The sequence below is a fragment of the Palaemon carinicauda genome, chromosome 9, assembly GCF_036898095.1.
Source record: "Palaemon carinicauda isolate YSFRI2023 chromosome 9, ASM3689809v2, whole genome shotgun sequence".
Classification (NCBI taxonomy): domain Eukaryota; kingdom Metazoa; phylum Arthropoda; class Malacostraca; order Decapoda; family Palaemonidae; genus Palaemon; species Palaemon carinicauda.
In genome coordinates, this window is record NC_090733.1 from 160,603,887 (window position 1) to 160,617,465 (window position 13,579).

Genomic DNA, 13,579 nt, shown 5'->3' on the forward strand with positions numbered 1-13,579 from the left:
CTTCGTGTCATGTTCCCGACGAAGGAGATGGTCGTTAAGTTTCGGGAGGTCTTCGTTAAACTGACGGCCAGCGACGTCAGGTTCTAGTTTTCCTACCACAAATGTTGACTGGACATCTTTCCAGTGTCTAACATCAGGGGGAGTAGTCAGGGAGAAGGGTCTGCACTCCTCCAGTGCAGGGCAAGGTTTTCCTTCTTCCACTGCCTTATGTACCGCAGTGAAGGCCTTTTCCAAGAAGGGGAGGGTCGCATCGTCTGGTGCGACGTAGGTAGGGTGCTTCTTGCTAAGCGCCGGAAGTTTCGAGCAGGTGAAGCCCCTACTTTTTACTGTATTGGCCAGCATAGCCTGGGCCTTCATGAGATCGAACACTATCACCTCCTTTGGTTCGGTCTCTTCTTTAGAGGCAGGTTCAGATCGAAGTCGGACGTAACAGTCCAGATAAGCCTCAAAGTTCGGGAAGAATTCCACTTCTTCCAGCACAATCGAGCCGATCTTTTCGCTGATGAAGATCTTGCCCGTTGTAATTGGCATGTGCTCGGCATACCTCCAGGGGTTGGTATCTGAGCATGCGGGGAGGTCCTTAACCGAAATCCGTTTCGGCTGCTTCGAACTTCCCATGTTGGTCCTGAAGAACTCATGCGTCTCGCGGAGTTTCTTATCCATGAGAGCCTCAAGCATTTTGAAGATCTCCTGGGTGTTGGATGGGGTGGGATCCGTGGTAGCAGATGTAGACGGAAGTGATACATCCGTCAGTGTAGGAGTCGGTGTGGGGGTGGAAGGTGGAGCGACCTCCTGCTCCGACTCAGGGTATTCCACCTGGTCTTCCTCATAGTCCAATTCTTCGCCCATGAGGTTCCTCTCCGTATTCTCCGACACTTCCGACATACGTTCCGGCTTGTCGGCATCCAAACGGCACTCGTGCATGGACTGAGCCATGACTACGTCCGGTTCCACCGTTATCTGGACGGTGGGGATCTGATCCTTGGGGACCACAGAGTCTGGGGATGCCTTCGGGAAAAGCAAGGCCCTCAAGTCTTCAGTGGCAAGGTATGGTCCGGTGGCGTTCTTTTGGAAGCCACGCACCCACTTGCTTAGCTTCTCTCGAGAAGCGTTCCTAACCTCTGCTGAAGGAGGATTGTTGAACGCCTCGACCAGGCGGTCCTTGCAGACTGTACAGTTCTGCGGGTCCCAAAACTTCAGATCGCCTTTCTTGTTGGCGCAAGGGGCGTGGGTCCTACACGCCGTGTGCCCGTAGAAGTGCGGGCGCTTCACTCCACAGAAGTTGTAGTCACACTTCACGTACTCCTCCTGTAAGAGAAAGAGAACATGAGTATATGGAAGTCATACTAATGACTTATATATTCTAAAGTTAAATATTAAAGGGTTAATTTTTAACTTAATCTTAAGTAATTAATAACATTATGATGTTAGAGAGTGGAGCGGGAAATGAAGTAGATAGACACATACTCCGTGTAACCCGCCCGGCTGGTTACCGTAACCTTATCCCTAGGCAATTTGTTTGTGGCCGAGGACACAAGGCAGAATTCTTCATAGATTGCCAGGGAGGCAAAGAGAATTCTAGTAGCAATTGCCTAAGATATAAATCTGGGACTGAGACCACTCAGGCCATTAAATAGGGGGTGTAGAAGACCCCATAGGGTAACGGTTTCCGGCAACCAGCCATGCTAAGATACACACAGCATGCTGGAAAATTGTGATATGCAAGAAGACAGCACGGCTACTAATAGAACGGTAAGACAATACCTATCTATTTATGTAGCCAAACCATCTGGTTGCAGTGTAGGGCTATCAGCATGGTGTTGATAGCTGGGAGAAGGGGTGCAAGTCTCTTGGCGCCTCCGGAAGGCGCCGGAGGCCGGTCCAGCAGAGTTTCTGGCATTAGTGAAGACATATAGAGAAGTCAGGAGTAATGCCAGGATGGCGGCCGCCGGAACAGCGGCGGCACGCCGGGGGGAGGCGGCGGCTCCGGCAGCCGAAGGCTACCGGCTTGGTGACAGGGACGAAGGATAAGCTATAGCAAAACCGGACCGCCGGCAATGGATGCCGGCACGCCGGGGGCCAGCCCGATGGACGGACGACCGAAGCTAGGAGGTATGAGAGTAGGCCATCGGCTGTACACCGACGGGAGGCGGCAGCCCTCCGGCACACGGAGGACTGTCGGCCAGGGGGGAACAAGGAATGTGTCACCAAGGGGGAGGGCGGTATCGCCGACAGTAGAGGCGGCAAGGGACCAGCACCAGGACAGTTAAAAGAGACAGAAGGAGGGATGTAGGGGTAAGGACACGAACCCCAAAGCATCCCACCTGAATGGGTGTACCCATGATAGGGGCTAGCCCTATCACCCGATGGCAGTGGGCCGCAGGCGGCCGGGAGCCAGAGTAGCCCAAGGGAGGGCTAGGGAACACCCAAGAGGGGGGAGAACCCCTGCGGACAAAACGCATCCAGTGGCTAACCCCATAGGACACTATGAAGGGTATATGTACCAGAGCGGACTGCACACAGGGACTCAAGATAGCCCTGTCACTCCACCCTAAGGAGGAGTTGTAGGACAGGGGACAGATGGGTATAGGCTAACCTAAGTATAGGCTAGGCCATACAAGGGATAGGTGGGGAGGGGAGAAGAAGCAGGGTCTTCCATAGGGGAGGCTCTGTACCAAAGCGGCCACCAAGGAAGGGAGGACGCTCCCTAGCCTAAGGTAGGCAGCCTGGCTGAGAACGGGGCATGGGTACCGTTTCAAGCAAGGCACAGAACTAGCTCCCCCCAAGGCCTAACCTAGAGCAGGGATGTTACACCCTAAGCTAGGAAGGTTGGAAGACGTATCGCAATTGCAAGGAAGGTCAGGAACCTAGCCCCAGCAATAGAGGAAGGGCAGGCCGTTCCTCATTCTCGGACGCAACCCTAAGGGGGGATCATTCCCTTAGGGAGGACAGAGAAGCGATAGATACTCTGATATGAGCTTGATCCCCTTACGTGGTAGGGGGAGCAAGGCTACACAGAGGGAATGCCCTAAGGCTGGGGGTGAAGGGAGCCTATAGGGGTCCTACATTTAGGTTAGGTTAGAAAGGCACACTATCAAACCTATCCCCTATATGGTCCCTGAAGGCGAAAACACTTGCATCACAGTAAACAGTATCATAAAATAATGCCACTATCTTCATAACTTAACCTAGGATCACTGAAATATATCATGCATGAACACTGATGATAGGCGCTCTGGCCTAGCGGCTAAGCTAGCGATCTAGTATGGGGTCAGGCGATGACCGATAAATAAGCGTCGACATATGATATATGAAGTTCCCAGCTATGAAGACTAAATAACTAATAGTATCAATTAGTTAATAAGGCCGGAATAAGCTGTTCAGGCTAGCTAAATAATGCATGCAATGTAACAGCGACGCCATAAAATGGCGTGTCCGGTAGCAGCACAGCTCTGCCAGAAAACATAAAATATCTCGAAAAACGGATTTTGAGCGAAGCGAAAAATCTATTTTTGGGTGAGATAGCCATGGCGTCCTGATGGAAGGATCCTTTTTGGTAGCTTCCTTGGGTAATCACTACTAGGATTTTCCCAGAGAATTAAACCACAGGTTATCACAGAATTCTAACTTCTGGAGCGAGTATCCTAAAGGTTTCCCCTTAAGACATCGTGTAACAACAGGGGACACGCATGTATAGACGTGCCACATAGCTATCTGCACCCCATATAGAGTTAACGCTTCAATATGGCGGACAGGGAGTGGCTGGGAGCTGAGCCGCAGCCGATCTAGATGTGGCGGTATCGGTACTCGCGATGTAAACAGACGGACGCCATTGCTTTTGATGACGTCACGTCCGTCCTCATTCCGAAAGTCTGGAGCTCGCTCATCACCATGATACAGCGGCGCAGGGCGGGACCTGATAACAGACAGGGTGGGTCCATCAGGACGCCATGGCTATCTCACCCAAAAATAGATTTTTCGCTTCGCTCAAAATCCGTTTTTTGGGCTCAAGCCATGGCGTCCTGATGGAAGAGTACCAGAGAATTAGTGTATCGTGGTAGACTTTTTCCCTTTATAAGTGAGTGCTAAAACATTGAGCCGAAAGCATAGTGGTCTATACTAGAGCTACCGTGAGGCAGTTGCCTTCCTGCCCCCCTGGCATGGAAGTCCCCACGGGCTATGCTAAGATCAAAGTGGTCATGGGAAGGCTATTCATATAGGCTGAAGGAACAATGAGATCCATAAGATAAGTCAGAGCGATTTGGTATTCGCGTCGAAACAAACTTGAAGAAGTGGTGGTTGAACACTTCGTGTATGGAGTTGACTCATCTTCATAATTGAGTAAGTATTCGCTAAGGAGACTTACTTGCTCTATATAAATAAATGCCCGGAGTAAATCCTGGCATTTTCCTTAACCAGGAATAAAGGGTAATAAAACTATGACAAATAGTATATTTCATAGTAAGAAAGGAGCAAGGGAGATGCACAAGTAATAAAATAGACATTTTATTATATAATTGCAGGTAAATCAATACATGTCATGCAATAAATAGTAAAAAACATTTACATTGATAAAAATGTACATAGTCATAAAGGCGTGCTCTTGAGTCTGAAAGGGAAGAATCAAGTATTAGTAGGCACTCGTTCTACGGAACGTTAGTCTTTATGTAACACACGTCATGCACGTGGCATGTAGCACTCATGTGGTAATCTACTATGACATTTCACCTGAGGTAAGAACAGTTAAAGAAAACACAAGGTGGTTTCTGCTTCACTACGTATCACTTGAGGGTCAACATAGGCACCCGACGAGTTAGAGTCCCTAATAACTCACTGTTCTAAGCAGAGTTCAGAGCAGGTTTCATAACACTACCTGCGGCTACCACAAAATGTTTCACTTCGTGCACTTGTTTCGCATAATGTTTAAAGAAAACACGCGAGGATTTCCAGCCTGTATAGTTCTTGAGGCTCTCGAAATCCATACTCTGAAAGAAATTCAGAGACGAAGCGACTTTCCTAGGATCATGACCAGCGGGTGTACTGTCTGGATCCGCTCTGCGAATGAAGTAGGTGATTTTTGCTCTCAATTGTTTTAGTGACAGGTTGCTGCCCGATGTTTCTCCTTTGAAGAGTTGGCCTCCACCAAAGTTTGAAGTTCTATGAAGATAGACCTTAAGGCTCTCTACTGGACATAGAGAGGCATCTTCCTTCAAGGGGCATATCCTCCACGGGCCCCATCGTTTGGTAGGTAATTCGTTCTTTGCGAGAAACGTCGGATCAGGGAAGAGGGAGAGGTCTCCTGAATCATTGAAAACGATATGTCCCTCTTCTCTAGATAGTGCCACTATTTCGCTGACTCGGGCTCCCGAAGCTAGAGCGAAGAGAAATATAACTTTCTGAGTCAGGTCCTTAAGAGGGCATGAATCATTGTCCAAGTTGGAGGCGAAGTGGAGAACTTTGTCTAGAGACCAAGTGATTGGTCTCGGAGGGGGTGCCGGTCGTAAACGGGCACAGGCCTTCGGTAGTTTGTTGAAGATGTCACTAGACAGATCTATTTGGAAGGCGTATGACAAAGGTCTGGTCAAGGCCGATTTGCAAGTAGAAATCGTGTTGGCTGCCAAGCCTTGTCCATGAAGGTGAATGAAGAAGGACATGCAAAAATCTATGGTGATTTTCGAGGGGTTCTTTGCCTTGACGAAGGAGACCCATTTCCTCCAAGACGATTCGTATTGCCTTCTCGTGGATTCGGTCTTGTATTCCTCGAGGAAGTCTAGACTCTTCTTCGAAATCCCAAACCTTTTCTTAGCGGCTAGGGTGAGAAAATCATGAGATGAAGGTCCTTGATTTTCGATGATGAAGCGAAGACAGTCGACTTCTGTATTTGCTGGGAGAGAACTGGGTCCGGGAGGGGGATCAGCGTTGGCTGCATCTCCAGGATCAAGGGGTACCAGTTGCTGCGGGGCCACTTGGGAGCCACTAGAGCTGCTGTCCCTTTGAAGGTTCTCAATTTGGAGAGGACTTTCAGCAGAAGATTGGTGGGAGGGAACAGGTAAATCTTGGCCCATCTGTTCCAATCCAAGGTCATGGCGTCCACCGCTTCCGCTTTGGGGTCCTCGTACGGGGCTACATATCGAGGAAGTTGATGGTTGTCGCTCGTTGCGAAGAGGTCGATCTGGAGTTCTGGGACTCTGTGAGAGATGAAGGAGAATGATCTTGCGTCTAGAGACCATTCCGACTCTATCGGGTTTGTCCGAGATAGAGCATCTGCTGTCACGTTGCGGAATCCTTGTAGGTGAACTGCAGACAGGTGCCATTTCTTCCTTTCTGCCAGACGGAAGATTGTCAGGAGCACCTGATTTATCTTGGGCGATCTTGAGCCCTGGCGATTGAGACAACGCACTACCACAGAGCTGTCCAGGGTCAGGCGAATGTGTACCGACGGGGGCGGGGAGAGTTTCTTCAGCGTCAGAAGAACCGCCATGGCCTCCAAGATGTTGATGTGAAACGTCTTGAATAGGGGAGACCAAGTGCCTTGAGCCTGTTGTTGGTGGGAGTGACCTCCCCAACCCTCCAACGAAGCGTCCGTATGGATGTTGAGAGATGGAGGTGGGTGTTGGAGAGGAAGGGACCTTTTTAGGGCCCTCGCTTCTGACCACGGCTTTAGAAGAAGTCGAAGTCTGCTTGGGAGCCGTCTCTTGAGGTCTCTTCGAGCGATGGATGCGGAACGTCTCCAGACTCCCGCTGCATCCTTTAGCTGTGCACGAAGCACTGGGTTTGTGATCGAGGCGAACTGTAGAGAGCCTAGAACTTGTTCCTGCTGGCGTCTCGAGATCCGTTTGGATTTTAACAGTCGCTTGACGGACCCTGCTATTTCCTTCCTTTTCTTTGCTGGAATGGAAAGGCGGTGTGACTGAAGATTCCAGTGGATGCCTAACCATTGGAACTTCTGAGCTGGAGATAGGCGAGACTTTTTCGCGTTTATCTGGAATCCCAGGTGTTCGAGAAACTGGGTAACTTTTCTGCAGGATTCTATACAATCCTCGGGCGAGGGCGCCCACACTAGCCAGTCGTCGAGGTAGGCCATCACCTGGACGTTTCGGATGCGGAGCTGTTGTACTACTGCGTCCGCTAGCTTTGTGAATATCCGAGGGGCCACGTTGAGTCCGAAGGGCATGGCCCGGAAGGCATAGCTTTTCCGTTGGAGTCGGAATCCTAGGTAGGAGGAAGCGTGATGGTTCATTGGTATGTGCCAGTATGCGTCCGCCAGGTCTATCGAGACCGTGAAAGACCCTCGAGGCAGGAGGGTTCTGATCTGTTGGAGAGTCAGCATCTTGAACTTGTCGTTCGATATGAATACGTTGAGGGGGGATAAGTCCAGAATGACTCTGAGTCTGTCTGAGTCTTTCTTGGGAACACAAAACAGTCTCCCTTGGAACCTTGTGGACTTCACCCTTCTTATCACCTTCTTGTTCAAGAGGTCTAGCACATATTCTTCCAAGAGGGGGGTTGAAGGTTGGAAGAATTGCTGGAAGGTTGGGGGTGGTTGCGCCCAGCTCCAGCCCAGACCTTTCTTGATGATGCTGTGTGCCCAGGAGTCGAAGGTCCAGCGATCCTGGAAGTGGCGGAGTCTTCCTCCCACCGGAAGCACTTCATTGCTTCTGTGGTCCCGAGGACTTGCTGCCTCGGCCGCTAGCTCCCTGTCCTCCTCTGCCTCTGGAGGGCCGGCGAGAGGAATCTCTGCCGGAACCCCTGCCTGAGCTTCTACCCTTGGGACGAAAGGTAGTGGAGTGCTGCTCGAAGGTGGGGTTGAAGGCCGGTGATGAGGGCAAAACCGGCTGTGGGACCAACTGAAAGGTCTGTGGCGGCTGAGCGACCACTTGGGGAGTAGCGGGTGCCGGAAACTGGCGTCTGTGCTGACGTTGCTGGGGTCTATGCTTCGACTGCTTCCTCTTAGGCTGAGGACCGTCATCCTGAGAGGGCTTTCTCTTCCTAGACATGCCCCATTTGTTGAGAAGGTTCCTGTTCTCAGATGCAGCCTTGTCTGTGATCTCTTTCACTAGATCAGACGGGAAGAGGTACTTGCCCCAGATGTTGGAGGCAATCAGTTTCCGGGGTTCGTGTCTGACAGTGGCACTGGAGAACACGAATTCTCTGCAGGCTCTACGAGCTCGCATGAAATGGTACAGATCCTTGACTAAGGTTGCCATGTGAGATTTGGCAAGGACCATGTAGTGGTCAGGGACTCTGGTGTCACCAGCCATTACGTCCATCTGGACCTGGAGAGTGAGAGATGCTGCCAGCCTCTCCTTCGTTTCCTGTTCCCTACGAAGGAGGTGTTCGTTTAGCTTGGGGAGGTCCTCATTAAACTGACGTCCAGCAACGTCAGGATCTAGTTTGCCCACCACGAAGGTGTGTTGCACATCCTTCCAGTGTTTGGTGTCGGGCGGGGTGGCTGCGGAGAAAGGTCTGCATTCCTCCAATGCAGGGCAGGATTTCCCTTCCTCTACAGCCTTAAGGCAGGCAGCGAAGGCCTTTTCCGTGAAGGGTAGCATCACTTCATCGGGCGCAACGTAGGTGGGGTACTTCTTGCTCAGAGCCGGAAGTCCAGAGCAGGTAAAGCCTCTGCTCTTAAGCGCTTTGGCAAGCATAGCCTGGGCCTTCGAGAGATCGAACACTATTTTCTCCTTCGGTTCGGTCTCTTCCTTTGAGGATGGTTCTGAACGTAGACGGATGTAACAGTCCGGATACGCCTCAAAGCGGGGGAAGAACTCCACTTCTTCCAGGGGTATGGAACCGATCTTATCGCTGACGAAGATCTTGTCATCAGCGATGACCATATGCTCGGCGAACCGCCACGGATTGTCGCTCGAGCATGCGGGGAGGTCCTTGATGGAGATTTTGCGAGATTCCTTGGAACCTCCCATCGACCGAATGATCTTGTGAGTTTCTTGGAGCTTCTGCTCCATCACGGATTCAATGAGCCGAATCATATCCTGTGCCGTAGGTAGAGGAGTCGTGGTGGAGGACGTAGACGGGAGAGACACTTCCGTCGGTGTAGGAGTAGGAGGGGGGATGGAGGGAGGGGCATCCTCCTTATCGGACTCGGTATATACTACCCGGTCCTCTTCTTCATCATCCTCCCCTTCACCCTGGGCCATAAGGGTTTTCTCGGTGTCCTCCGAGATCTCTGACATGTGTTCATCATGTTCTGAATCCAGGTGACAATCACTCATGGACTGAGCCATGACAGTATCAGGTTCCACTGTGATCTGGACGACGGGGATCTGTTCAACTGGGACCACTGAGTCTGGTGAGGCCTTTGGGAACAGCAAAGACCTCATTTCTTCTGTGGCTAGGTATGGTCCAGTGGCGTTCTTTTGAAAGCCACGTACCCACTTGCGTAGGTTGTCCCGAGCAGTGTCCCGAATCTCCGCTGAGGGAGGGTCATAGAATGCTTTCTGTAGGCATTCTTGGCAGACCGAACAGGTGGTGGGGCCCCAGTACTTGAGATCCCCTCTCTTGTGAGCACAAGGGGCGTGTGTCCATAAAAGTGTGGCCGACGGACCGCGCAGAAGTCGTGGTCACACTTGACGTACTCCTCCTGTAAAAGAAAGAGACGATGAGTATTGTAGAGTCATAATATGGCTCGTATATAAAGTTAATTATTAACAAGTTAATATTAACATAAGTTAATTGTGATGCACAGAAGGGTGGGTGAAAGGAGACAGACGCATGCCTCGTGTAACCCGCCCGGCTGGTTGCCGTAGCATCAGACAGTCCCAGGTGGCCGTAGGCCTCCATGGAAGGTGTCTTGATAATGGGAATTCCATTTAGAATTACCATATAGACTAGGCTTGAAATCTTATCAAGAAAGTCTGGGGATCATGAGATCCTAGTAAGGTTCCGGCAACCAGACGTGCCAATTACACGTAGCGTGCTGGAAAGATGAAACACGCAAGAAGACAGAGTGAAAACTGAACAAAATGTACGATTCCGTACCAATTTGTCTGCGTTAACAAGCCGTCTAGGTGCGGTTTTTAGGAGCTATCGCTAGTAGAGATAGCTGAGAGAAGGGGTGCAAGGCATCTTGCCGCCTCCGGACTGGTCCGGCATACCCCCGGCACGCCGGAAGCCGCTCGAGCAGAGTTTCTGGCATTCAAGAATGATCATTCTATGGTCAAAAGAAGCCAGGGTGGCGGCAGCTGGTAGCGGCGGCCGCCGGCAAGGAGCGGCGGTTCCGGCAGCCGGAGGCAGTCGGAGGGTGACAGGGGTAAGGATAAAGGAGCATAGCCGGGGCCGGGGGCCGGCAGCTAGTGCCGGCACTCCGGGAGGGGTCGGCAGTGTGCCGAGGCTATGAGGGAATGGAGAGGCCACGGCGGTAAGCCGGCGGCCGGCGGCGATCCCCCGGTACTCGGGGGAAGGCGGCAAGGATAAGGAAGTCACCCGAAGTGGCGGTAAAGCCGGGGTAGAGGCGGCAAGGGACAAGCACCAAAGATGGAGGTGGGATGGCAAGGCTGTACTAGCCTAGTCAAGACACCTCTGGAAAAGGTACCACCATGATAGAGGTGAATCTATAATCCTAAGCAGGAGCCGCAATGGCCGGGGCTAAGGCAGTCCAAGAGAGGACAGGGTGTACCCAAAGAAGGGGTGGAGACTCTTCGTGTCGACCAAATGATAACTGACTCCATAGCACTATGGAGGGACTATGTATCAGAGCGGACAACACTGGGAGCACCACGGGGTCCAGCACTCCAGCCTAGGGTGGAGTGTAGGACAGGGGACATATGAAGCCTAACCTACTGGTAGGTTAGGCTAGGCAAGAGATAGGTTGGGGGTGGGAAAGGGTCTTCTTATAAGAAAGGATGGGTTATGTACCAGAGCGGCCACCTAGGAAGGGAGATGCTCACCCTAACCTATAGTAGGTGGACCAACTGAAAAACGGTGCACGCGTATATTTCAGCAAGGTACATAAACCAGCCCTCCCAACCTAACCTGGATTAGGGTCGTTAGACCCTAATCAAGGAAGGGAGAAGACGTATCGCAAGGAAAAGGTCCAGGACCGATTCAGCTTAAAGGAGGTGATCCTACCTTTAAGGTCCGCAACACTAAGGGAGGGGTCATTCCCTTAGGTGGGGAGGCGATACAGTACTCTGAGGAGTCTTGTCCTATCACATGTAATAGGATACAAGGTTACCAGAGGGAAGCCCTAGGGCTAGGGATGAAGAGAGCATATAGGGGTCCTATCATAAGGTTAGGTTAGCAAGGCACTCAAGATAACCTACCCCCTATATGATCCCTGAAGGCGAAAAACACTTGCATCACTGTCAATGGTATTGTAAAATAATGCCAAAATCTTCATAACTAACACTAGGATCACTGGAATATCATGCATTAACACTGGTATAGGCTCACTGGCCTAGGGACTAATCAAAGCCTACTGGTATGGGGTCAGCGAAGACCCTAATTAATGCGTCAAAAACACGATATAAAGTTCCTAGCTATGAAGACTAAATAACTAATAGCGCTGATTAGTAATTTATATACCGGTAAGGCTGTTGCGGCTAACTAAATAAGGCATGCAAGCAACAGCAGCGTCATAAAATGGCGCTGACCGGTCTGGCAAAGCTCTGCCACAATTATGCAAATATCTCGAAAAGTAAGATTTACTTTAAGGCCAGAGCTTATTTAAACAATACTTTAACCTTTGTACTCAACTTTCCAGAAGAAGGTGAAGCTGACGGTTGAGACATAGCGAGGATGCAAGTAGATAAAGTCGCACAAAGGGAAAAATACGTCCAATCGAGCGAGCTACTAGCAAAGGAATGAGGACGGACGTGACGTCATCAAAAGCAATGGCGTCCGTCTGTTTACATCGCGAGTACCGATACCCGCCACATCTAGATCGGCTGCGGCTCAGCTCCCAGCCACTCCCTGTCCGCCATATTGAAGCGTTAACTCTATATGGGGTGCAGATAGCTATGTGGCACGTCTATACATGCGTGTCCCCTGTTGTTACACGATGTCTTAAGGGGAAACCTTTAGGATACTCGCTCCAGAAGTTAGAATTCTGTGATAACCTGTGGTTTAATTCTCTGGGAAAATCCTAGTAGTGATTACCCAAGGAAGCTACCAAAAAGGATCCTTCCATCAGGACGCCATGGCTTGAGCCCAAAAAGTAAAAGTTACTTTACGGTCAGAGCTTATTTAAACAATACTGGAACCTGGTACTCAACTTTCCAGAAGAAGGCGAGGCCGAGGGTAGAGACATAGCGAAGATGCAAGCCAATGAAATTAGCACAAGGGAAAATCCGTCTTAGTAAGGCAAGCTACTAAGCGAAGGATGAGGACGGACGTGACGTCATTTAGCAATGGCGCCCGTTTGTTTACGTTTCGAGTACCAAAAGTAGCCACGGACGAGTATAGCTGTGGAACGGCTCCCCAGCTATTCTCCGCCCCTCCACATCGAAGTGTTAACTCTATGTGGGGTGCAGATAGCTATGTGGCGCGTTAATACATACGTCCCCTGTTGATATACGATGTCTTAAAGGGAAACCTTTAGGATACTCGCTCCAGAAGTTAGAATTCTGTGATAACCTGTGGTTAAATTCTCTGGGAATATCTAGTAGTTATTTACCCAAGGAAGCTACCAAAAAGGAACCTTCCATCAGGACGCCATGGCTATCTCACCCAAAAATAGATTTTTCGCTTCGCTCAAAATCCGTTTTTTATAGTTAGGCAGATATGCAAGAAATATTTAGCAAAAGGTAAGGTGTATGTTGCATTTATGGATCTGGAGAAAGCGTATGATAGAGTTGATAGGGAAGCAATGTGGAATGTAATGAGGTTATATGGAGTTGGTGGAAGGTTGTTGCAAGCATTGAAAAGTTTCTACAAAGGCAAAGGTAGTAAAGCATGTGTTAGGATAGGAAATGAAGTGAGCAATTGGTTTCCGGTGAGAGTGGGGCTGAAACAGGGATGTGTGATGTCGCCGTGGTTGTTTAACTTGTATGTTGATGGAGTGGTGAGAGAGGTGAATGCTCGAGTGCTTGGACAAGGATTGAAACTGGTAGACGAGAATGACCATGAATGGGAGGTAAATCAGTTGTTTGCTGATGATACTGTACTGGTTGCAGACGAGGAGGAGAAGCTTGGCCGATTAGTGACAGAATTTGGAAGGGTGTGTGAGAGAAGGAAGTTTCGGTAAGAGTAAGGTTATGAGATGTGCGAGAAGGGAAGGTGGTGCGAGGTTGAATGTCATGTTGAATGGAGAGTTACTTGAGGAGATGGATCAGTTTAAGTACTTGGGGTCTGTTGTTATAGCAAATGGTGGAGTGGAAGCAGATGTACGTCAGAGAGTGAATGAAGGATGCAAAGTGTTGGGGTTAGTTAAGGGAGTAATAAAAAATAGAGGGTTGGGCATGAATGCAAAGAGAGTTCTGTATGAGAAAGTGATTGTACCAACTGTGATGTATGGATTGGAGTTGTGGGGAATGAAAGTGATGGAGAGACAGAAATTGAATGTGTTTAAGATGAAGTGTCTAAGGAGTATGGCTGGTGTATCTCGAGTAGAAAGGGTTAG